This window comes from Equus asinus, chromosome 25, assembly GCF_041296235.1.
Source record: "Equus asinus isolate D_3611 breed Donkey chromosome 25, EquAss-T2T_v2, whole genome shotgun sequence".
NCBI classification, from domain to species: domain Eukaryota; kingdom Metazoa; phylum Chordata; class Mammalia; order Perissodactyla; family Equidae; genus Equus; species Equus asinus.
Genome location: NC_091814.1, coordinates 13,809,931 through 13,835,516, shown reverse-complemented (window position 1 = coordinate 13,835,516; position 25,586 = coordinate 13,809,931). Strand labels below are relative to the sequence as shown.

The window sequence follows — 25,586 nt, the reverse complement described above, 5'->3', positions numbered from 1 at the left end:
CTGGCTCTCATTATCCTCAAAATACAGATAAAGTTTTAAAGCAATTTTCTTACATGTGACCAAATTCCCATCAGTGCCATGATCTCCATCCCTGTGCCAATTTTCTCCTCATCCTGCCCAGGCTTCAGTACTCTCTGTGCCATTGCTGCACTGCCCCACCCCTGTATCAGCACCCTCCTCACCCTGCTCTGGCTCCAACAGCCCAACTGGGCCATCCCCTCATGAAGACATTCTCTGTACCCGACTCAGGCTGCCACATCCTCTCTACGGGCCAGCTCTCCATGTGCACACCCTGCACATGCTACTGTGGCTCCGACAGCCCACTTCAGGTCACTGCCACTGCCGCCTCCCTGCCTAGGTGTCCTCCTCACATCCCATGCTGGGCCGTGGTGGCTCTGCACTCATCTCTGCTTCACGTGGACGCCGACCTCGCTTTGCCGCACCTAATGGCTTTTCGACTGAACTGTCCACAAAAGAAGCGACGGCGAAGAGGAAGATATATAGAGAGAGATAGGTAGGTAGATAGATATACCTATATTTATATGTCTTATTTATATGAAACAAAACACCTCATGAATTCACACTGATATTGCCACTTCCAATAAAAAACTACAGGCTTTTTACTTAACCTAGTCTATATACTATCCATATGTTCTTTCTTCTGCAATGAGAAGAGAATCTGTTTTCTCAAGGACATAGGGGGCTATAGAATTAAAACATCCCACAATTACTCATATATCTTTTCCCTCATACAACAGTCTCAGGATAACAATATTAATACTACCACCAAGAATATCATTTCTAAAAATGGTTAAAACATTTTTTATATTTGTTCTTCTCATTCCATGCTCATTTTAATCGATGTACTGTATCTTCATTGCCAGATCATACAGCCACTCTTGTCCTCCTAACCTCCGTTTATTTTTAGTTCTACAAGTAATTTGTATGTGTGTGTATATATATATATATATATATATATATATATATATATATATGGCTTACCACCAGTCCTCTTACGTTGATGTTGCTCTAGTCATTTTGTTTCTCTGAGGCTTTCTTCTGGATCCTTCAGGGAAGGCTCATGGAATCTACATTCTCTAGTTATCGAATGCTGGTAACACTTGTCTATGCCCTTGAAATCTCCAAGTCCATTTTGCTGGATATAAAATCCTTGGCCCACATATTTTTACCTTGAGTATATCTTAGTTATGTAACTCTATTTTCTTCTGACATAAATCATTCTTGTCAAACAGTCTATAATGACAATATAATTTTTCCCCTTTTACAGGTAACTTGCCCTTTTTGGCTAGATGACAAAATAATTTTTTTTCCTTAAAGTCCAATAATTTTACCAGAAGATGACTACGTTGGACATTCTGAGTCAATGTTCTTATATAAGTAGCATGTTATTTCAATAGATAGGGTTTTTAGGGGGGGATTTTGCTGAGGAAGATTTGCCCTGAACTAGCATCCATTGCCAATCCTCTTTTTTTTATTTATTTTTATTTTTTTGCTTGAGGAAGACCAGCCCTGAGCTAACATCTGTGCCAGTCTTCCTCCATTTTGTATGTGGGACGCTTCCACAGCATGGCTAGTGAGTAGAGTAGGGCTGCACCAGGGATCCGAATCTGCAAACCCTGGGCCGCCAAAGCGGAGCGTATGGAACTTTAATGACTCAGCCATGGGGCCAGACCCAATACATAGTTTTTAAAAGAAATTGTTTGCCTTGATTTACACCTTTTAGTATTTATTCTCTTCTCCTGTTTTGGTTTCTTCTTTAGCATTAGTAATATCTGTATTTTAGAGCTTCTGATCTTCTTTACCTATCTTTAGTATTTGTCCGCGTCTCTTGAATCTTAAATATCTCTTTACTTATTTTCCACGTAAAAAATTTTTACCTTCTATTTCGCTTAAGGCGTTATCTGTTGTATTTATTCAGTCTTATATTCTTTTTAGTTTAATCTTTATTTCTGGAAAAATTTTCTCTTTTATTTTGAATTCTTTTCTGAGTTTCGTCAGCTCATAGCTGCATTTTTCAGGTTCTGACTTATGCTGTTCTTTTCTTTCTTGCATCATTTTCTCAGCATCTTTCAGCTCATTTTGAAATAATGGATTATAGTGTGTTCTGCTGGTGGCCATGACTGTCTGGCACACTTTCATTGTCAGTAGGGATGTTATTTTGCTCCTTTTTCTTTTTTCTCATAATAACTTTGTGTGGGATTCACCCTCGATCCTTTTCTGTCACTCATTTCTTTTGGAAACATTTGTTTTCCTGAACTTTTAGTAGGCGTGTTTCAGCATAGCTTTTCTGACTTCACAGAGCTCCCTCTGCTGTTGCTTCTGTGTCATGCTTCAATGAACATGGCCGCTTGCTCGCTAAGATTTCCTAGCTTTGTTCCCCTTCTCCACCTTTCTCTAGACCTCCCCCCTTTGGCTTTGTTGTCTCTGTTCTGATTAGCTTTTATTCTACTTCCGGCAGTTTTTCCTCGGAGTGGAGCTCTGTTCTAGAAGGGAGATTTGCTGGTCATTTTGAGAGTTCCTGGGACCTAGTCTACTCCAGCCCCTTGAGAACTTACCACAGACCCCTTCATGCATCAGCTATTGGATTGCGCAAAGCTCTTCTCTGTTTTAACTGCTCCTTTCAGATTAGTCTGTTGTGGTCTCCAGTGAGTGCCTGTTGGCTCTTTTGGGGTCTCCTGTTCTCAGATGTGTCATATGGCCCATTGTTTTCCTCTGCTCTCTCCCACACAAATGCTGACACCACAAGGTCTGTTAGCTGTTAGTGGTTTGTCCCCACCCGCTTGTTTTTGGGTGGTATGGGGATACCTTTGTTATTGAGCCCTAAGAGGCTGGTGACCAGCAAGTAGGTCGTTTTTCCTGGGGTCACTCACACCAATAGAACGAGAGCGGGTTCGGAATAGCAGAGCAGAAACCTTATTCATTGATCAACAAATGGAAGAGGATGAGCTCGTCCCTGAAACACCTTCTCTCTGAAGGGAAGGTGAACAGGGTTCCTATGAGATGTGACGGGGGACGGGTCTCCAAGTCATGGTGGGACCGGGCATTTGGGGCATGAGCAGATCTTCCTTTCTCGCACACGGCACCTTTTACACCTGTTTCCCTTTGCGCACGGCACCCCATCTCTGTCTTGGAGCTTTCTGATGTGGACCAGTTCTGCTGTTTGGCCATCTGGCAATGTTCTGCCTTGATTCCTATAGGTAAGCACAACTTAAAAACACAGCATTAGACATGGAAAATGTTTTAGGGACTTCTCTGGGTGACACCTTGTCACCTAATTTTGTAATTGTTGGAAACGCTGTTGATGGGATTTTGGTTTTCCTGTCTAGTGGTTTTGTTTTTATGAGAGAATTCAGTGAGATCCAAAAACTGTGCCATCACCATTGTCCCAAAATCCTGTGATTCATTTTTACAACGCAGAAATACAGAAAAGTGTACCATGGAAAACAAACTCACTCATCAGTGAATATTGGTGTACCTCAACAAAGTTGACTTTCAATGTTAAGAACAAAAGTTTAACCCTGCTAAAGAGAAAAAGAAATGGGGTCACTTGCGCTAAGCCCCATGTCAGCAAACCAAGACAATATCTAACCTAATTGCAGTTTCAGCCTCTCCCAGGAATGTGACCTTTAACTAGTGAATCTGGAATTACCTGGTCAGCATTAGTGAAGCAATCCAGCTGACCGACTCTTGCCTTCCCCGAAAGGAAAGTGACCTTGCCTGAAATAATCCCTTCTTTTGTTTATGACTTCCTTGCCCCATCCCCTTTCTGCCTTCAAAATCCTCCCCTTTTCTGGAGCTCTTTGGAGCTCCTTTCTGCTAACTGGATAGGATGCTCTCTGATTCATGAATCATTGAATAAAATCAATTTGATCTTCAAACTTACTCAGTTGAATTTTGTTTTTTAACAGATATGGTGGCAATGCTGGGACCAAACGAGACTTCCCAGGGCTTCAGGGACAACAAGAAACACAGACGTGGTATTCACAAACCCTTTTGAGTTCTCTGTCTTGCTGCTTATGAGGGACGAGGGTAAATTCCTTTTGGTTCTGAGCTCTGCTCCCTTTGCAGCGAGCTCTCTATCTAATTGGCTTTCTAGTCCACAGTTCCCCTTTTTTGGAAACCCCATCCAGTCCGCAGCCCTCATCTGGGATGTCTGCTGGTTCAGTCTTTTCCCCAGTCACCAGTTACGTGGGAATTGCCAGTGGTGCCTACAGGGCTTTCTATTGGCCAGTTCACAGTAATATCTAAACCTTAGCCTTGGTTCTGTCCCCAGATTCCATGTTGGGAACCGCTGGTGTTTTACTCTGCAATTCTCCACTTGTTTAGAGTCTTCCCCTGATTCTGCATGGGGAACAGGTGGTGGCAGCTGCAGTTCTCCATTTGTTTAGATTCAGTCCACAGTGCCCATTCTTTGGGATTTGCTGGTTCAGTCTTTTCCCCAGTCCCTAGTACATCAGTTACGGCTGGTGTGTTAATGTACACATGAGGTAAGGCTATTGCGAATCGGGATCTTAGACGCCAAAAAGCCACAAAGATTGGTAGACACAGGTTGAGCATTAAAAACTGTTAGAGCCCTTACCACCTAACCCAAAGATTCCTGTGTTAGGATAAATTGGCCGCAGAATGTGTTATATTGACAGTAGGTTACCCCCACCCCAATCTCAAGAAAATTTCCATGCAAGAAGGTACACTGTGAAACATCACAAAATTCCCAACAGAACTGTGACACATCCCTTTTAGTTATTAGTTTGGCTCCAAGAGACTCAAAGGCTTAGCTAATTAATTAATTAATATTAAAAATAGGATCCTTCAATTCTTTTTTCTTCCCTCCCCAAAGCCCCAATGATGAAGATCAAGGCTGCCCCAGGGAGAAAAGTCCAAAGTGTCCTGCCCTACATACCGATCTATATCATCCTCCGGGAAGCACAGGATGTCCTGACCTGATCCGATCTGATTCTTATCCAAAGTTATAAGACCACCCAATAACCATACCCCACCTGCACTGATACCATTTTTTTTTTTTTAGTTTCTTTTTATTAAGGTTATGAAAGTTAACATCCTTGTGAAATTACAGTTGTACATCATTATTAGTCATGTTGTAGGTACACCACTTCACCCCTAGTGCCCTCCCCCCACCCCCCTTTCCCCTGGCAACCACCGATCAGTTCTCTTTGTCCATATGTTAACTACCACCTATGACTGGAGTCATACAGAGTTTGTCTTTCTCCGTCTGGCTGATTTCACTCAACATAATACCCTCAAGGTCTATCCATGTTGTTGTGAATGGGACGACTTTGTCCTTTTTTATGGCTGAGTAGTATTCCATTGTATATGTATACCACATCTTCTTTATCCAATCATCAGTTGCCGGGCACTTAGGTTGGTTCCATGACTTGGCTAGTGTGAATAATACTGCGATGAATATAGGGGTGCATGGAACTGTTGGAATTGCTGATTTCAGGTTCTTGGAATAGATACGCAGTAGTGGGATGGCTGGGTCATAAGGTATTTCTATTCTTAACTCTTTGAGGAATCTCCATACTGTTTTCCACAGTGGCTGCACCAGTTTGCATTCCCACCAACAGTGTATGAGGGTTCCCTTTTCTCCACAGACTCTCCAACATTTGTCACTCTTTGTTTTGGACATTTTTGCCATTCTAACAGGTGTAAGGTGATATCTTAGTGTAGTTTTGATCTGCATTTCCCTGATGATTAGTGATGATGAGCATCTTTTCATGTGTCTATTGGCCATCCTTATATCTTCTTTGGAGAAATGTCTATTCATGTCCCCTGCCCGTTTTGTAATTGGGTTGTTTGATTTTTTTATTGTTGAGTTGTGTGAGTTCTTTGTATATTATGGAGATTAACCCTTTGTCGGATAAATAACTTGTGAATATTTTTTCCCAATTAGTGGGCTGTTTTTTTGTTTCAATCCTGTTTTCCCTTGTCTTGAAGAAGCTCTTTAGTCTGATGAAGTCCCATTTGTTTATTCTTTCTATTGTTTCCCTCATGTGAGGGGTTATGGTGTCCGAAAAGATTCTTTTGAAGCTGATGTCAAAGAGTGTACTGCCGATATTCTCTTCTAGAAGACTTATTGTTTCAGGCCTAATCTTTAGGTCTTTGATCCATTTTGAGTTTATTTTAGTAAATGGTGAAAAAGAATGGTTGATTTTCATTCTTTTACATGTGGCTGTCCCTTTTTCCCAGCACCATTTGTTGAAGAGACTTTCTTTCCTCCATTGTAGGCCCTCAGCTCCTTTGTCAAAGATTAGCTGTTCATAGATGTGTGGTTTTATTTCTGGGCTTTCAATTCTGTTCCATTGATCTGTGCATCTGTTTTTGTACCAGTACCATGCTGTTTGGATTACTGTAGCTTTGTAGTATGTTTTGAAGTCAGGGATTGTGATGCCTCCAGCTTTGTTCTTCTTTCTCAGGATTGCTTTAGCCATTCGGGCTCTTTTGTTGCCCCATATGAATTTTAGGATTCTTTGTTCAATTTCTGTAAAGAATGACATTGGAATTCTGATTGGGATAGCATTGAATCTGTAGATTGCTTTAGGTAGTATGGACATTTTAACTATGTTTATTCTTCCAATCCATGTGCATGGAATGTCTTTCCATCTCTTTATGTCATCGTCGATTTCTTTCAAAAAGGTCTTGTAGTTTTCATTGTATAGATCTTTCACTTCCTTGGTTAAATTTATCCCAAGGTATTTTATTCTTTTTGTTGCGATCGTGAATGGGATTGAGTTCTTGAGATCATTCTCTCTTAGTTCATTGTTAGAGTATAGAAATGCTACTGATTTATGTATGTTGATTTTATACCCTGCAACTTTGCTGTAGTTGTTGATTGTTTCTAATAGTTTTTCTATGGATTCTTTGGGGTTTTCTATATATAAGATCATGTCGTCTGCCAACAGTGAGAGTTTTACTTCTTCGTTGCCTATTTGGATTCCTTTTATTTCTTTTTCCTGCTGAATTGCTCTGGCCAAAACCTCCAGTACTATGTTGAATAAGAGTGGTGAAAGTGGGCACCCTTGTCCTGTTCCTGTTCTGAGACGGATGGGTTTCAGTTTTTGTCCATTGAGTATGATGTTGGCTGTGGGTTTGTCATATATGGCCTTTATTATGTTGAGGTACTTTCCTTCTATACCTATTTTATTGAGGGTTTTTATCATAAATGGATGTTGGAACTTGTCAAATGCTTTCTCTGCATCTATTGAGATGATCATGTGGTTTTTGTTTCTCATTTTGTTAATGTAGTGAATCATGTTGATTGACTTGCGGATGTTGAACCATCCCTGTGTCCCTGGTACAAATCCCACTTGATCATGGTGTATAATCTTTTTGATATATTGCTGTATTCGGTTTGCCAAAATTTTGTTGAGGATTTTTGCATCCATGTTCATCAGTGATATTGGCCTGTAGTTTTCCTTCTTTGTGTTGCCCTTGTCAGGTTTGGGGATCAGGGTGATGTTGGCTTCATAGAATGTATTAGGGAGTGCTCCGTCTTCCTCTATTTTCTTGAATAGTTTGAGAAGGATAGGTATTAAATCTTCTTTGAATGTTTGGTAGAATTCTCCAGAGAAGCTGTCTGGTCCTGGACTCTTATTTTTGGGGAGGTTTTTGATTACTGTTTCTATTTCTTTACTTGTGATTGGTCTATTCAGATTCTCTATTTCTTACTGATTCAGTTTGGGTAGGTTGTATGAGTCTAGGAATTTATCCATTTCTTCTAGGTTGTTCAATTTGTTGGCATACAGTTTTTCACAGTATTCTCTTATGATCCTTTGTATTTCTTCAGTATCTGTTGTGATTTCTCCTCTCTCATTTCTAATTTTATTTATTTGAGACTTCTCTCTTTCTTTTTAAGTGAGTCTGGCTAAGGGTTTGCCGATTTTGTTAATTTCTTTGAAGAACCAACTCTTTGTTTCATTGATCCTTTCTACTGTCTTTTTTGTTTCAATATCATTTATTTCTGCTCTAATTTTTATTATTTCCCTCCTTCTACTGACTTTGGGCTTGGTTTGTTCTTCTTTTTCTAATTCCATTAGGTGTCATTTGAGGTTGTTTATGTAAGATTTTTCTTGCTTACTGAGGTGAGCCTGTATTGCAATGAATTTCCCTCTTAGGACTGCCTTTGCTGCATCCCAAATCATTCAGTACGGTGTGTTTTCATTTTCATTTGTCTCCAGATAATATTTGATTTCTTCTTTAATTTCTTCAATAATCCATTGTTTGTTCAGTGGCATGTTGTTTAGTCTCCACATTTTTGGCCCTTTCCCAGCTTTATTCTTGTAGTTGATTTCTAGTTTCATAGCATTATGATCAGAAAAGATGCTTGATATTATTTCAACCCTCTTGAACTTATTGATTCTTGCTTTGTTTCCCAAGACATGGTCTATCCTTGAGAATGTTCCATGTGCACTTGAGAAGAATGTGTAACCTGCTATTTTTGGATGAAGTGTCCTATATATATCTATTAGGTCCATCTGATCTAATTTTTCATTTAATTCTATAATTTCCTTGTTTATTTTCTGTCTGGATGATCTGTCCATTGGTGTTAATGGGGTGTTGAGGTCCCCTACTATTATTGTATTGCTGTTGATGTCTCCTTTTAGTTTTGTTAATAGTTTCTTTACCAATTTTGGTGCTCCTGTGTTAGGTGCGTATATATTTATTAGTGTTATGTCATCTTGGTGGAGCATCCCTTTTATCATTATATACTGCCCCTCTTTGTCTTTCTTTATCTGTTTTGCTTTGAAGTCTACTTTGTCTGATATAAGTATGGCAACACCTGCTTTCTTTTGTTCATTATTAGCTTGGAGTATTGTCTTCCATCCCTTCACTTTGAGTCTGTGTTTGTCTTTGGGGCTGAGGTGTGTTTCCTGGAGGCAGCATATTGTTGGATCTTGTTCTTTGATCCATCCTGCCACTCTGTTTCTTTTGATTGGAGAGTTCAATCCATTCACGTTTAGAGTGATTATTGAAACGTGGGGGTCTACTGTTGCCATTTTATCACTTGTTTTCCAGTTCTTTTGCATTTTGTCCTGATGGAGAGCTGTTACTTTGTATTATTGTCCTTCTGCTTATCTCCTTTGTTCTAGATTTTGTAACCCCTTTCCTTTTTTTGACTTTTCAGGAATGAGGTTCTTCCTGAGCATTTCTTGAAGAGGAGGTTTTGTGGCGATGAACTCCCTTAACTTTTGTTTATCTGGGAAAGTTTTTATTTCTCCATCGTATTTGAAGGATCTTTTTGCTGGGTAGAGTATTCTTGGCTGCAGGTTTTTGTCCTTCAGAGTTTTGAATATTTCATTCCAATCTCTTCTAGCCTGTAAGGTCTCTCCTGAGAAACCTGCTGATAGCCTTATGGGGTTTCCTTTGTAAGTTATTTTCTTCTGCCTGGCTGCCCTTAGTATTTTCTCTTTGTCATTGACTTTTGCTAGTTTCACTACTATATGCCTTGGGGTTGGTCTTCTTGCGTTAATAAAATTTGGAGATCTATTGGCTTCTGTCACATTAAGTTCCATCTCTCTTCCCAAGTTTGGAAAGTTCTCAACTATTATTTCTTTGAACAGGCCTTCTGCCCGCTTCTTCTCGTCTCCCTCTGGTATACCTATAATCCTGATGTTGCATCTCCTAATTGAGTTGGATAATTCTCGGAGAGTTTCTTCATTTCTTTTTAGTCTTAGTTCTCTCTCCTCCTCGGTCTGCAGCATTTCTATATTCCTATCCTCCAAATTGCTAATTCTGTCCTCCATATTATTGACCCTACTGTTCAGAGAGTCCAGATTTTTCTTAATCTCCTCCATTGTGTTCTTCATCTCCAGTATTTCTAATTGGTTCTTCTTTATAGTGTCAAGCTCTTTCGTGACATAGCTCCTGAACTCATTGAGTTGTCTATCTGAATTCTCTTTTAACTCAGTGAGTTTTTTAATATGGCAGTGTTGAAATCATCATCATTTAGGTTATAGATTTCATTGTCTTTGGGATTGTTTTCTGGGTGCTTATAATTTTCCTTCTGTTCTGGAGATTTAATATATTTTTTCATACTGCTTTACAGCATGGATTTGTGCCTCTGCATAGAGATAGAGTTTAGTCGCTGCTTCCACTTGTTGCGACTGGTGTGTGGGGGAGGAGCAGCTGTTTAGACTGCACCAACCAGGAACCCTGTCAGCTGTTACTGACTGGACCTGGACCCCTCCTCATAGTCACAGTGGTCCTGTGGGATCTCTCATCGGTTGTGGGGGCAATCGCAAGGGGGCCTCAGGCTGCTGGTGCCTGCTGTTGCAGCCCAGTTAGACGCACTCCCTCCTTGTGGTCTGAAGTGGTGTTGTGGGCTTTCCCAGCAGCCAGGAGCAGGATCACCTATAATTGCCTCTTTGTCCCTAACAGAGCCCACAAGATCACACTTGTCCACTATAGGTCCCAGCAGAGCTATGGGTATCTTCTGCAGTCTGTCATTAGCTCACCTAGCTGTGCTACTTTTGCCCCAGGGCCTTCCCGCCTTGCGATTGCCAGTCGGGACCTCTCCACTAGTGCTGTGCAGAGGCTTCCTCTGAGGCTGCTGTAGGAACCTGGAGTTCCCCCCTGGGCAATGTAGCCATTTCACTGGAGCTCCACTCTGCCCCAGTCCACTCTCACGGGATCGCTGGGGGCCCCTTGCCTCATCTGGCACATGGCCAGAGTCCGTGGGCCTGGTGGTGGCTTGTAAGCTGCTGCCTGGTGGGGAATTCTGCTCTAGGGAGCTTCCTGGTGTTCCGAATGCTGGGCGGGGCCTCCCTGCCAATGGCAAGCAGAGGCCCTCCCTGCTGGGGGGTGCGGGACCCTGAAGCATCCCCCCAGGCCACAGAGCTGGGTGTTGGAGCTCCACCCAGTCCCCAAGCATGTCCACGGGAAGTCTGGGCACCCCCTGTGCCGGAGACCGTGGGCCCAGCAGCAGCTGGTGGTCTGGTGCAGTGCCAGGGAATCCACCCACTGGGAGCTTCCCTTTGTTCTGGTTTCTGGGCGGGGCCTCCCAGCTAATGGCGAGCAGAGGCTTTCCCTGCTGGGGGGGGGTGCAGGACCCCGGAGCCTCCCCCCGAGCCACAGAGCCTGGCGTGGGAGCTCCAACCCTCTCCCCAAGCACATCTATGGGAAGTCCAGGCGCCCCCTGCACCGACCCATGCTCCGGAGACCGTGGGCCCAGCAGCAGCTTATGGTCTGGTGCCGCTGCACTGATACCATTTTAAGGATTTTTTTCACGATCTTTCCTTTGTCTATTTCTATAAAGAAATAACTCACATACCTATGCCTTATAAATTTAGCCCTACCCTCAACACATTGCAGCTCTTTACTGCCCATGGACCCTGTCCCCATGCTACTCATGCTATTCTCTGAATAAAGGAGAATGACTACCACACCTTGAGAGTCCAAGAAATCTTTCTTTCAAGTCCTTGGCTCACCGAGTCTGCATCATTTCTTCTGGTGGCCCGTACGGGGATCTTGCTTCCTTGGCTTGTGAGCTTAAGTTCTGGTAAGTGCCCTTTCATTCCTTGTGCCTTCCTCTTTTTCAAGGATGGATCTAAACTCAGTTCTTCATGGGGAACCTTCTTGGAGAGCTGTATGAATCCAAGTTTGCTGCCCATGGCTACTCTAGGGGCAAACCATGGCATTCAGCTCAAAGAGAATCAGTACCTTATGCCTGAGCGTGATGAAGAATGAATTAATCCATTCCTTCCTAATCTTATCTCTAACATATAAATTTTACGTGGGCACGGGTTGACCACTTAAGTCATTAGGACGATTGCCAATCTCCAAGACTCCCATGGCAGGTTTCTTTTCCTAAGGCTGAATTGACATCCCTCCTTATGGCTCCTGACCACACTCTGAACTGTGAGAAAGTCCCAATCGGGACTCTGGTTCAAGGAAAGCACCAAACTCTAAACGTTGGTTGAGTATGGGAACCCCTTTTTGAGAGAACGACTCCAGGACACAATTAGGTAGAATGTCCCCCACACTGGCAGAAAATTCTTCACTGTTTCTCTCTATCCTTTTATCTCTAGGACCACTCACCAGGCGCCTATTACTGCCAGGCATAATAGGGAAGGTATACAAGGGATGCAATGTTGGAGGACGCCCCCATCAGCCCTTGCTATAGGAACCGCACAGGAGGAGCATGGGTGGCATGCTGCCCTAGATTCATGGGGCATTTTAAGGTAATGGACCCTTTTCTTTCGTCTCTCTTAAAGTTACGATGGCCGTTTGGGGCTCCTTTTGAGCTTTGCAACTGAGAAACAAAGAAATCTTTAAAGTGTCAAAGGCTCCACTCCTCGGAGTCCCCACTCTGGTTTCCAGGCTTGATCATCCCAGCAACCCAAAGTGGGGTGCCCTCTCTTAGTGGTTGACCCATTGAGTAATTTAGGTGCCTACTGAGTCAGTTATGAGCATAGGAGACCTATGATTTATTCTGTGAACTGTCCCACTGGTGTTGTGTGCCCCAGCACGGGAACTGTTGTGTGACCCTTATCTTGGTAACCCTTGGGAAGAGGCCATGAGGGTGAGGTCTCATCTCTTCTTTTCCTTCCTTTGTCTGTTTCGTTTGTCACCTCTTCTGTTGTCACCAAGTCGAGGTTAAGTTCAGACTGCACCTGAGCAGAACATGGACCTTCTGTAAAATTGAAAGCTTGAAAGGCGTTTGCCAGGGACTTAACTCTCAACCCCAGCACTGGGAGCCCTAGCCCCCAGCCAGCTCCAGGCCTTTGCCTCCTGCTTCCTGGGCTCACCTTGTGCTGGCTCAGGGACTAAGTGCCCAGGCTGAGCGGGACTTGACTACATCTTATAACTATATGGATGCCCACAGTCGGGCTCTGCACCCTTCTCCAGCCTGCTGTCAGCCAGACACTGGCTTTACTGCCATGGGAAATGCCCCAAGCATACCCGGAGACTCACCCCTTGGGTACATTTTAATTAGAAACACTTTCAATTGGATGGATTATGCCCTAGAAACTCCACTTGGGAGAAAACTTGAGGGGTTTCTCTGCCTTTATGATGTAGTTGGACAGGTAGATCAACCAATACTGTCATTTGAGTTACAACCCAGTTTCTGGGAAATCATGAACAACTGTCCTTAAAAAATCCTTGTGAGGCTGGAAAAGAAGCTCTAAAGGCGGTTCAGATTCCATCTGTTTCCTTATCTCAAAGAGCTTGCAAATCCTCTGGGGACTATCTAGCCCATCACTAATTCCTAAGACTGAAGGGGGAAAAAAAAGGAAAAAGCCATAAGCGTGCCCCTGCCGAAAGATCTAGCATCTTGAGTGTCTTATCCCCAAATAGTACTAAAAAGGCTCAAAACAAAATTTGGATTAATAACTAGGGAGCTTTGTATTGTACCTGATTCATGGCAGTGATTTTAAAACAACAGGTGTGAAGACTCTGCATGTGTGTCTATACGTATTTTAGATGTGTGTGATATTTTTACCTCCGGATGCTTTCGCCAAAATGAAGAGCTCTATTTAATTGGCGAAAAGTAAGCACTTACATAAATTGCAAATATAATAGAAACTAACCAAAATGTCTTTCAAGTTAACATGATATAAATTAATCTTTGGTAAATGAAAGTTTATTTAAGTTTGTTGGTTTGATTAAAATGAACACGTCCTCCAGAGTTAGCACTGAATATGATGCAGACGTGCAGCCTGGGTTTACTAGTTTAAAAAAGAAATAAAAAAGGCTCCTGCTATCACTGCTACAAATTTGTCAGCATACTAACTTAGAATGATGGCTAATTTTGTCTAATGTCTCATGAGGTTTTAGAGGCAATCTAAATAAGTATTGGGAATGAGTAATTTGTTTGAAATATTGTTCATTTTTTTGACGTTTGCTTTTTTTCTCAGATTTAGGGAAATCTTTTTCTCTTATGCTAACTGTGACTTATAGCAATTTGGTGAAATTATACTTTGGTGCACAGAACTGAAACATTTATCTTTTTCTCCCTACCTGATCCCTCCAGAATTTGGAAACTTAGTGAGTGAGTGAGTATGGTTCTTTCATGGCAATATAGTTATTTGCATAAGTTCAATAAGAATCTGTTCTGCTTATGACAGGACACATTTGGAAACATTGGTTATCTTACCAAAGCTTTGACTGGAATGTCATATTTGAGAGAAACATACAGAGTCACATATGACAATACTGCCTTTGAGGAATAAGGTTGACTTTCTGGAATAAAGCCACTTGGAAATATGGGCCTGGTACCTTGTTTACAGAGATTCCAGCAATCTTACCTCATAAGTAAGGCAGCTTATTTATCTGGCAGGTGCCTGGAACCTCAAAGCATTTTGGAGGACCTCGAGAAGTGGGACCCACCCAAACCTGTAGGTACTGCAGGGAAAATCTGATGGCAAGTCCTTGGCTTGGCTTTCCTGGCCTCGAGAGGCTTTGAAGTTCGATCTGAGATTCCTCATAAAAATTCCAGCAAAGCAGATTTAAAAGAGCCTATATGATCAATTGCTATTCTTGCTGCACTTATGTAAATAATTGGGCCAAGTTTATTGAAACTAAACTTATTTTGCAAACAAGTTAGTCTTAATATGACTATCTTTGGTAAAATGAGGGTAATTTTAGAGAGAAAAATTATGTTTTAGTAAGAAACTATAATACACATTTGTGGATATTAGGTCCTGGCTCTGTTCATTGTCTTTGAGGTTTTTTTCCTACGTGGAAACTGGACTGGATCCTGAATTCTTCCAGTCTCCTGAAACATCTGGCTACAAATCCCCAAACTAATGTTTTCAATCTTTTCCTTCATTTTCATTTGGCATCATTAAGAATTAAACCTGCCCTTTTTCCTGAAGCCTTGAAAACTGAAGCTGAACAACTTGATATAAGCTTAAGAGAAATTCCTGTCTGTTGCTGTGTAAGCTGTAAGCCACTCAGAAAGATACCTGAGTGCCCAATGACATCATCAGAGACATTTCAAGCTGCAAAAGATGCTTCAACTCTGACATCTAGAAATCTTCTTGACTGGCTGCCCTCTGGGCTCAGGAACTGGTTTATAATTTGCTCCAAACATTTAACCTTGTTTCTTTTTATTTCCATAGAAATACCTAGTAAATACCTGATTGCTTGCTTCCACAATACAGGCCCAACTTTGGGAGTCCACCTGCATCACGACCTTCCAAAATCAATTTAACTGGACTGATCTATTATCAGGATTAAGAAATGTGTTCAGTGAGACGAAACAATCTACCACTCATCTTCTGGACTATGAAACTTCTTCAAGTTTCAAAGGACTGTGAAAGTTAAAAGTTTCAAAGGCAGGACTGTGGGGGAGTGGAATTGGCCGCCCCAAGATATGTCTCTTTGGCACGAGGATTATTTTGGGCTGGTTACTTTTAAAAACTGCAGACAAGAGAGAAACGCTGAAAAGTAGAATTTACTTACCCTTCGTTAAGAGACATTTACATTTGTAAAGGAAATCTCCATCTGTAAAGGTGTCTCCTTCTCTGTGCCAGGAAGAAGGGGGATGACCTTATCTCTGGAAATTCTTAATCAATGCAGAAGGCAAGGACTTAAAGCTGCATAATAACTTTACCCTTGTTTACTGTGCTTTTCTGGTAATCTCTCAAAACTGACTCCCCCCACCCCCAACATCCTCCTTTGTCTTTAGCTGAGGATGGCATTTAAGGTGAGAGCTTCTGCCATTTTGGAGAGATGCTCAGTTTGCCTGAGGCTCTCCCATGAATACATGTTATAAAGCTTTGTTTAATTTTCTCCTTTTATTCTGTCTCATGTGAATGTAATTTCTTGTCCGGCCAGAAGGACCCAGAGTGGGTAGAGGCAATGTCTCCCTCCCCTACATGATTAAACCTACCAGAAATGATAAGGGAAACAGCTCTGTATGCAAAGAAAGTAAGATGACTGTTTTTGGTAATATAAGCACTCTAGAACACTTATATATGAAATTCCTAGAAATTTGATATGTCTTGGTACCATCTTATCAGTAATAATTCCAATTATTAGCTTAAAATATTGTATATGACAGAAATAACCAAATTTTCTTGTCAATTCCATTATAATGAACTCTCATCAGGCCACGGCCATCTGTAAGTCCTTTTCATTTATAGACAGTTATTGTTTTACTCCTACACTTTGCAAAAGTGTCCCTACAAAAGTACTTCATTTTCAAGGATATTTTTGGAAAGGACTTTGACAAGCACAGGTTTCTGATACCTTTAAGATCATGAAACTGAACTGAATGAGTATTTCCAAAACCAATGGGAAAACTGGATTCAAGCAGAGCAAATATTAATTACATTGGAACTGAATGGACTAAGAAGGAGGAGTATAATATTTTATGACTTTCTGTTTGAAACATTGCTGGTTCTCTAATGTTTCTTCATATGTAAGGAAATCTTTTTTTTCTTAAAGATTGGCAGCTGAGCTAACAACTGTTGCCAATCTTCTTTATTTTTCTTTCCGCTTTTTCTCCCCAAATGCTCCCAGTATATAGTTTTATATTATGGTTGTGGGTCCTTCTAGTTGTGGATAAGGAAATCTTTTCTCTTAAAGTATCTATGATTTACAGCAATTTGGTAAAGTATACCTTTCTAAACAAAGATGAAGCATTTACTTTTTCTCCCTACCTGATCCCTCCAGAATTCAGAAACTCTGCAGTACTTTTTTTTCATGGTAATACAGGTAGTTATTTGCATAAGTTCAATAAGAATATCTTCTTGTAAGACCTTGGAAAAATCGGCCCAGTACCTTCCTTGCAAGGGTGCAGCAAAGCAGTATCACTATTCTCACTGCACTTATGTAAATAACCAAGTCGTGTTTAATGCACCCAAATTAGTTTTACTGTGATTATCTTTAGTAACAAATGGGGGTAATTGTAGAGAGAAGGACTAGGTTTGCACCTTTGTGGATATTAGATTCCAGTCCTCTTCACTGTCTTTGAGGTTTTGTTATATGCCTATAAATTGCACTGGGTCCTGAATGCTTCTAGTTTCCACAAATATCTGGCTATGACTCTCCACACTAATGTTTCCAATTTTCTCCCACTCTTCTGCTTTGGAATCACTAAGAATCTTCGTGAAAGGGGCTATAGCAGGTCCTCCTCACTACCCAGACGGCAGCCAAACTTCAGGCACTTAAACCTGGGGTACTCATCTTACAGCTGAAAAAGGCTCCACCGAACATCTGGTGCTGTACAAACACTGGAGACTCCAACTCAAATTGACCAGGTAGAGAAGCCGACATTGATGTGGACTGCTACGACCCAAGACACTGGATCAAGACTTTGTACTTTAACTAAACATCAAAACTTCTCCTTTTCTCTTTTCTTCCATTACTCTAACACTGGTCTGGAAAGATGATGCCATCATTCATATCTCCCAGGTCATTGCTAAGCCTTTGCCTTTCAGACTGCTGGGTTTCTCATGAAAGACTCCTATCTGTCCATTAACAGTGCCACCTTAGCAGAAGCGGTTGGTGCCTCGATAGGATTTATCTTTGTCTGTGGTAGTTATCATCCTCCTTGGCCCTATAAATGCCCAGATGGCTGGCCTATAACCAGGCAGTGCCTCTTAGGTTATCTAACTGTGCCTCTAACTGTCCACAAACAAACTGAGACACCTCATTGACCAACTCCCCTGAATTTACATCAATGAATTAGAAAGGAATTACCAGGAGGCATTCATGATTCAAAATTAGCTTCCTTTGGTAGATTACTGCTCTCCTGGCTAGGAGTGAGTGCAAATGATGCTGTGATCATGAACCTCACCTTAACTCTTGAAGATAGTGCCGAATCTGCTGCTAAAGCAATAGCTGCCCAACAAAACTCCTAGACTCTGTGGCCAAAGTTGTTTTTGATGATAGCCTAGCCCTAGATTATCTTTTAGCTAAACAAAATAATCTGTGCTGTGGCCAACACCACCTGCTGCGCCTGGATTAACACTTCTGGGGAAGTGGACACTCAGTTACATAAGCTCACTGAGCAAGCCATTTGGCTTAAAAGGGTGACTCCTTCAATGGGGTACTTCTCTGACTTATTGATATTGATTTGTTTGGGTCTTGGGGAACCATAGCTCCAAAGTGCATGCCAGACATTGGGAATTATCCTGCTTATAATAATCATAGTAATCTCCCTGGTGTGCTGTATTTTGTCCAAAAGCTTTAAATGCATGTTCACAGCCACTAACCACCAAGCAAATGATCTCCCTAAGACTGGAATATCGAAAAAGGAACAAAGAGAATGCCCAACTTAAAAATTGTAAACCTGAAGTCATGGCCTGTGAATACCACAGAGATTAAGCAGGAAATATAATGACCTATGAATACCACACAAAGGATCAACAAAAACCACGAGAACTACAGAGCAGTAGCTGAGCATGATGCTAATGCCTTAAATTTTGATCACATCTCTCAGTGAGGCTGAGAATCTGATCAAAGGAGAAATTGTTAAAGAAAAAAAAGAAACAACAGGCCCAGAATGAGGCCACTTGTGCTAAGCCCCATGTCAGCAAACCAAGACAATATCTAACCTAATTGCAGTTTCAGCCTCTCCCAGGGATGTGACTTTTAACCACTGAATCTGGAATTACCTGATCAGCATTAGTGAAATTATTCAGCTGTTCGACCCCTGCCTTCCCCCAGAGGAAAGTGACATTGCCTGAAATAACCTTTTCTGTTGTTTATGACTTCCTTGTTGCAACCCCTTTCTGCCTCTAAGATCCTTTCCTTTTCTGGAGCTCCTTTCTACTTGCTAGATGAGATGCTGCCCGATTCATGAATCACTTAATAAAGCCAATTTGATCCTCAAATTTATTCAGTTGAATTTTGTTTCTTAACAATCTTAGCTCCACTATTCAGAGAAAATCATTCTTAACATTTTGACACAGTTCCTTCCAAGATATCTATAATTGTGCATTTTTTCCTTACTAAACTGTTTGTTTATTTTAGAGAAGTGTTTTTACTTCAAAGATAAAATACAAGTCAAACAATACAAATATACTTTCAAAAGTTAGCAATCTCCTTCTCCTCTCTAACCCACTGGCCCCAGGTAAACTATATTAGCAATTTGGTGTGCATCTTTCCACTCTTTTCTCTATGCTCATAGACATATAGAAATTTGGAAGGATTTTCCTTTTTAGAAAAATAGCATTTATACACATTTCTCAGCAGTGGCCATTTTGATAAAAGCCTATCCCTCCATCAATTCTTTTTCATAGCTACATCACATTACATAGTATGAATATAATATCATTTATTCAAAAATTTCTCTTTGGAAAGTTATTCCTTTTTTTTTTACAGTATGAATTGCTGCAATAAATTCTTAAACTTTTATTGTTACATAGTGATGCTTTTGTTTCTGTAGACTAGATTCTCAAAAGTAATGTTTCTGAGTTAAAAGATATGTAGTTTCTTAGTTCTTTATGGATATATCATACATATAGCAGGCAAATCCTTGATGCACAGCTCAGTTAATATTTACATGTGTATATATTCATGTAATCACCCTTCAGATATAAATGTTTCCCTAGAAAGCTGCCTTATGCCCTTTCCAAGTCAACAATCCTTACCGGCAGAGGTAACCACTACTCTGTCTTCTATTAATATAGACTCATTCTGTCTGTTCTTCAACTTTGAATAAACAGACGATGCAATACTCTTTTGTGCCTGGCTTCTTTTGCTCAACAGTATGTCTTTGTGATTCATCCATGTTGTTGTGTGTAATAGTAGGGTTATTTTTTTCCTGTGTGGTATTCCATTGTATAAATTAGAATGCACATTTAAAATTTTTTGTTGTAGTAAAATATACATAACATAAAATTTACCATTTTAATCATTTTCAAGCATACAATTCACTGGCATTAAAAGTACATTCACAACATTGTACAACCATCACCACTATCCATTTCCAGAACTTTTTCATCATCCCAAAGAGAAACTCTGTACTGATTAAGTAAATAACCACCCATTCCATCTTCCTCCAGCCCCTGGTAACCTCTATTCCACTTTCTGTGTCAATGAATTTACTATTTTAGATACCTCATAATAAGTGGCATCATACAAAATTTCTGTTTGGCTTGTTTCAGTTAGCATAATGTTTTCAAGATTCATCCATGTCATGGCATGTATCAGAATTTCATTATTATTTAAGGCTGAATAATATTCCATTGTGTGTGTGTGTGTGTATATATATATATGTGTATATATATACATATATATTAGTTTACTAATTCCTCTGTTGATGGGCATTTGGGTTGTTTCCATCTATTGGCTATTGTGAATAAGCACATTTTTACTTTTAATAGATGCTGGCAGATGATTTTCGAAAAGATTGTGTTATGGACAGAATTGTCCCCCTCACCCCCCCAATGTGACAGTATTCAGAGATATGGCCTTTAAAGAGATAATTAAGGTTAAATAAGATCATAAAGGTGGGGCCATAATCCTACAGGATTGGTGTTCTTATAACAAAAGCAAGAGACCTCTCTCTCTCCACACACACTGAGAAAAGGCCATGTAAGGACACAGCAAGAAGGCAATCATCTGTAAGCCAGGAACTGAGGCATCACCAGAAACTAACCTTATTGTTATGTTAACCTTGACCTTGGACTTCCAGCCTCCAGAACTGTGAGAAGATTAATTTCTATTGTTTAAGCCACTTAGTCTGTGGTACTTTGTTATAGCAGCCCAAGCCAACTCATATAAATTGTATCAGACTTTTACCCTCATAAATGGTGTACGACTGTGCAATTGGAATCTGTCCAATTTCCCCACACCCTCAAAATCACTGGATACTATCAGACTTTTAATTTTTGCCAACCTGATAGTGAAAAATATCCATCTCTTCGTTCTTTTCATTTTCATTATGCTGATGAAGAGTGTTATGTTCAAACGACCTCTTCTATGAATTGCCTCTTCATAACCTTTACACTTGGTTTTGTTTATTTCTTTCACTTTTTAAATTGTGGGTCTTCTCTGGGTTTTGTTTTTTATATGGTGTGAGATAGTGGATCTAACTTAATTTTCTTCCATATCAATACACAGTTATTCCAACACCATATACAACTAAACATCCATTTCCTTTGTCTACCTTTTTCAAATAATAAGTCCTTAAACATATTTGCAATCTGTTTCTAGGCTCTGTTCCGGCGATCTGTTGCACAGTTACTTTGTAATAAGTCTTAATATTAAGTAAGATGTACCGCCCAAGAAATAACCTGCCAAGAACTTTCTTGGCAATTTCTATGCATTTATTCTTTCACATAAACTTTAAAATACTTTCTTCCATTCCTTCAAATCTATTGGGATTCTTAATTGAAAATAATTACTTGTTCATTGACAACGATTAATATTTTTATACTAAATATTCCCATCTAGAAACATGGTTTGCCTCTCTATAGACTCATTTTTCATCTTTAAAGCAAGACCTCATGTTTTGCCTCATATAGATCATGGGCTTTAAATTTTAATTTTGTCCCCATAATTCACTATATCAATAAAACAAGGGAGAGAGCCCATATGACTGTATCAATAGATGCCCGCAAAAGGCACTTTATGAAAATCAGCAGCCATTCCTAATAAAACTCTATGCAAAATAGGAATATTAATAGAAGACACAGAGCATGATGCAGAGTGAGCTGTTCCCCTTTAAGTGACAACTAAATGCACATTCATTAACAAGCAGAGGACTCCCTGCACAGCACAACAGGATGTCTGAGAGATCCACACAGCTGTGCATCTGAAGGTGGGGGAACTGGATCCTTGGGAGGCAGTGGAAATAGGTGAGGGCACCATCTCCCCCTCCCCGGAAGCAGCAAGCCAGGTCACAAATCCTCACACAGTGGCTAGCCAGTGGGACTATAACAGGAGGCAGGGAGAGCCTGGTCTGTGGAAATGCTTTTGGAGTTTTCAGCTTGGCCTGTGGGAGTGCCCATTATGCTGCAGTGGCCCCACTGGTGGGAATGCTCTACAGTGAGTGGCGGAGGCTCAGTCCCTGAAGGGGTGCCCACCCACTGAACACAGCACAGGCAAGTCAGTGTCTCTGCCCACTCATAAGGTGCCCCTGCCCATGGAGTACAGCAACCCACAGGATCCACCAAGTAGCAGCTCAGCCACTGCATGAGTGCCCCTCACCCCTAGCATAGTGCAGGCAAGAGGCACCTTGCCCACTCATAAGGCAGCCCCACCCAGAAAGCACAGCTGCCTGCAGGATCCATCACATGGTGGCTCAGCCCCTCCCATGGGTATCCCTCCAGCCCAGCATGCAGCAGCTCAGCCACTCTCCTGCCAAGCACAGAGGCCCTACCTGCCATGTCTGAGCTGCCTGCCAAGCACAGAGGCCCTGCCCACATGAGTGAAACCTGCAGAGTGCAGGTGACAGCCTGCCCAGGAAAACACAGAGTAGCCGTACCCACACAACTTCCAGCAGATGGGAAAAGATGACAAAACACAGCTCCTGCTTCCCCACAGTGGTAGCAAGTAGATTCTGTGACCTGATATTTACCACAAATGTGCCAGCAAAGGATTACTTCATCGAACACCACAAAGAACTACATTCAGCTTCAGACAAGTCTTCAGAAAACTATCCTGAAGTCACAGAAATTTACAGTCTAAATGACAGAGAATTCAAAATAGTTCTCATAAAGAAACTCAACGAGGTACAAGAAAACTCAGAAAGACAGTTCAATGAGCTCAGGAATAAAATTAAGGAGCAGAAGGAATACTTCGCTGAAGAGATTGAAACTCTAAAAAAAAAAACCAAAAACAAAAACAAAAAACCCAAACAGAGATTCTGGATATGAAAAACACAATTAAGGAGATAAAGAACAATCCAGAATTCATAACAAATAGACCTGGTTTTATGGAGGACAGAATTAGTGATTTAGAGGATAAAATACAGAAATGCTTCAGGTGGAGGAAGAGAGAGAACTAAGATTTTTAAAAAATAGAGAAATTCCTCAATAAATATCTGACTCAATTAGGAAAAGTAATATGAGGATTATAGGTTTTCCAGATGGAGAAAAGAGCAGAGAGCTTGTGCAAAGAAATAATAGCTGAGAACTTCCCAAACCTGGAGAAAGAACTGGACTTACAAGTACATGAAGCTGATAGAACTCCTAATTAGATCAATGAAAAAGACCTTCTCTAAGGCACATAATATTAAAACTGGCAAAAGTCAATGACAAAGAAAAAATACTAAGGGCAGCAAAGCAGAAGAAAATAACCTACAAAGGAAGCCCTGTCAGGCTTTCAGCAGATTTCTCAACAGAAACCTAACAGGCTAGTAGAGAAAGGAATGATACATTCAAAATACTGAAAGACAAAAACTTTCAGCCAAGAATACTCTATCCAGCGAAACTACCCTTCAGATATGATGGAGAAATAAAAGCTTTCCCACAGAAACAAAAGCTGAGGGAGTTTATCATCACTAGACTTTCCTTACAAGAAATGGTGAAAGAAGCCCCCGTACCTGTAACAAAAAGGCAGAGGTTTACAAAACCTTGAACAAGGAGATAAATAGAATCAGAAAATTTCAGCTCTGTATTAGAACAGGTCAATAAACACTTGATTACAACATAAAAGACAAAGGGAAGGAAAGCATCGAAAATAACCATAAGCACTTCAATTTAGTCACAGACTCACAACACAGAAAAGAACAATCTGTGACAAAAATAACTCAGAAGGGGAAGAGGAAAGAGATGGAAACTGCTTATGCTAACGGAGATAGGAAGCTATCGGAAAATGGAATATCTCATCTATGAGATATTTTACACAAAGCTCAAGGTAATCACTAAACAAAAATCAGGCAGTGCCACAAATCATAAATAAAGAGAAAACTGAGAAAACCACCACAGAAAAACACTAAACTGAACTGGCAGTCAGAAATACAAGGGACAAAATGCAAGTGGAAATATAGAACAACCGGAAAACAGGAGATAAAACGGCAGTGTTAAGCCCTCATATATCAATAATCACTCTAAATGTAAATGGATTGAATTCTTCAATCAAAACACACAAAGAATGGCTGGATGGATTAAAAAACAAGACCCAACAATACGCTGCCTCCAAGAAACACATCTCAGCTCTAAAGACAAACATAAGCTTAGAGTGAAGGGATGGAAGACGATACTCCAAGCAAATGGCAAGCAAAAGAAAGCAAGTGTAGCCATACTTATATCAGACAAAGCAGACTTCAAGACAAAAAGACAGTGAGAGACAAAGAGGGACAATATGTAATAATAAAAGGGACATTCCATCAAGAGGACATAACACTTCTGAATATATATGCATCTAACACAGGAGCACGAAAGTACACAAAGCAACCGTTAACAGACCTAAAGGGAGAAATTGAGAGCAACACAATAATAGTAGGGGACCTCAATACCCCACTTACACCAATGGATAGATCATCCAGACAGAAAGTTCCATCCCAAAACAGCAGAATATACATTCTTCTCAAGTTCACATGGAACATTCTCAAAGATAGACCATATGTTGGGAAACGAGGCAAGCCTTAACAAATTTAAGACTGAAATCATATCAAGCATCTTTTCTGACCACAGAGCTATGAAAGTAGGAATGAACTATAAGAAAAAGGCTGGGAAAGTCGCACATATGTGGAGACAGAACAACATGTTACTGAACAACCAATGGATCCATGAAGAGATCAAAGGAAAATCAAAGACTACTCAGAGAAAAATGAAAATGAAAACACAACATACCAACTCTTACGGGATGCAGCAAAAGCAGAACTAAGAGGGGAATTTATAGCAATACAGACCTACCTCAAAACAGAAGAAAAATCTCAAATAGGTAACCTTAAACTACACCTAACAGAACTAGAAAAAGAAGAACAAACAAAGCCCGAAGTCAGCAGGAGGAGGGAATGAATAAAAATTACAGCAGCAATAAATGAAATAGAGACTGAAAAATCAATAGAAAGGATCAATGGAACTAAGAGCTGGTTCTTTGAGAAGATAAACCAAATGGACAAACCCTTAGCCAGATTCACTAAAGAAAAAAGAGAGAAGGCTCAAATAAGTAAAATTAAAAGTGAAAGAGGAGAAATTATGATGGATACTACAGAAATACAAAGGATTATAAGAATACCATGAACAACTATATGGCAACAAATTGGATAACCTAGAAGAAATGAATAAATTCTTTGACTCATACAACCTCCCAAAACTGAATCAAGGAGAAATAGAGAATCTGAATAGACCAATTACAAGTAAAGAGATTGAAACAAATCAAAAACCTCCCAAAAAAACAACAGTCAAGGACCAGGTGGCTTCTCTGGAGAATTCTACCAAACATTCAAAGAAGAGGTGATACCTATCCTTCTCAAACTATTCCAAAAAATTGAAGAAGATGGAATGCTTCCTAACTCATCCTATGAGGCCAACATTACCCTGATACCAAAACCTGACAAGGACAACTCAAAGAAGGAAAATTACAGGCCGATATCACTGACGAACATAGATGCAAAAATCCTCAACAGAATATTGGCAAATCGAATACAGCAATACCTTAAAAGGATCATACACCATGATGAAGTGGGATTTATACAGGGA

General features: G+C 40.5%; 2 long non-coding RNA genes across 3 annotated transcripts in view; one reads left to right on the top strand and one right to left on the bottom strand.

Moving 5' to 3' along the window:
• The window catches only part of LOC106848381 (uncharacterized), a 69,070-nt gene that overhangs the window by 28,697 nt on the left and 14,787 nt on the right, over positions 1 to 25,586 (bottom strand). The window lies entirely within an intron of this gene.
• LOC123280900 (uncharacterized) lies at positions 375 to 11,537 on the top strand. Of its 2 annotated transcripts, none has more exons than XR_011498025.1 (3): positions 375 to 514; positions 3,930 to 3,998; positions 11,407 to 11,537. It is a non-coding gene; the product is annotated as an uncharacterized lncRNA (long non-coding RNA). The 2 variants fall into 2 exon arrangements; XR_006520199.2 differs by having other exon boundaries at positions 11,350 to 11,483.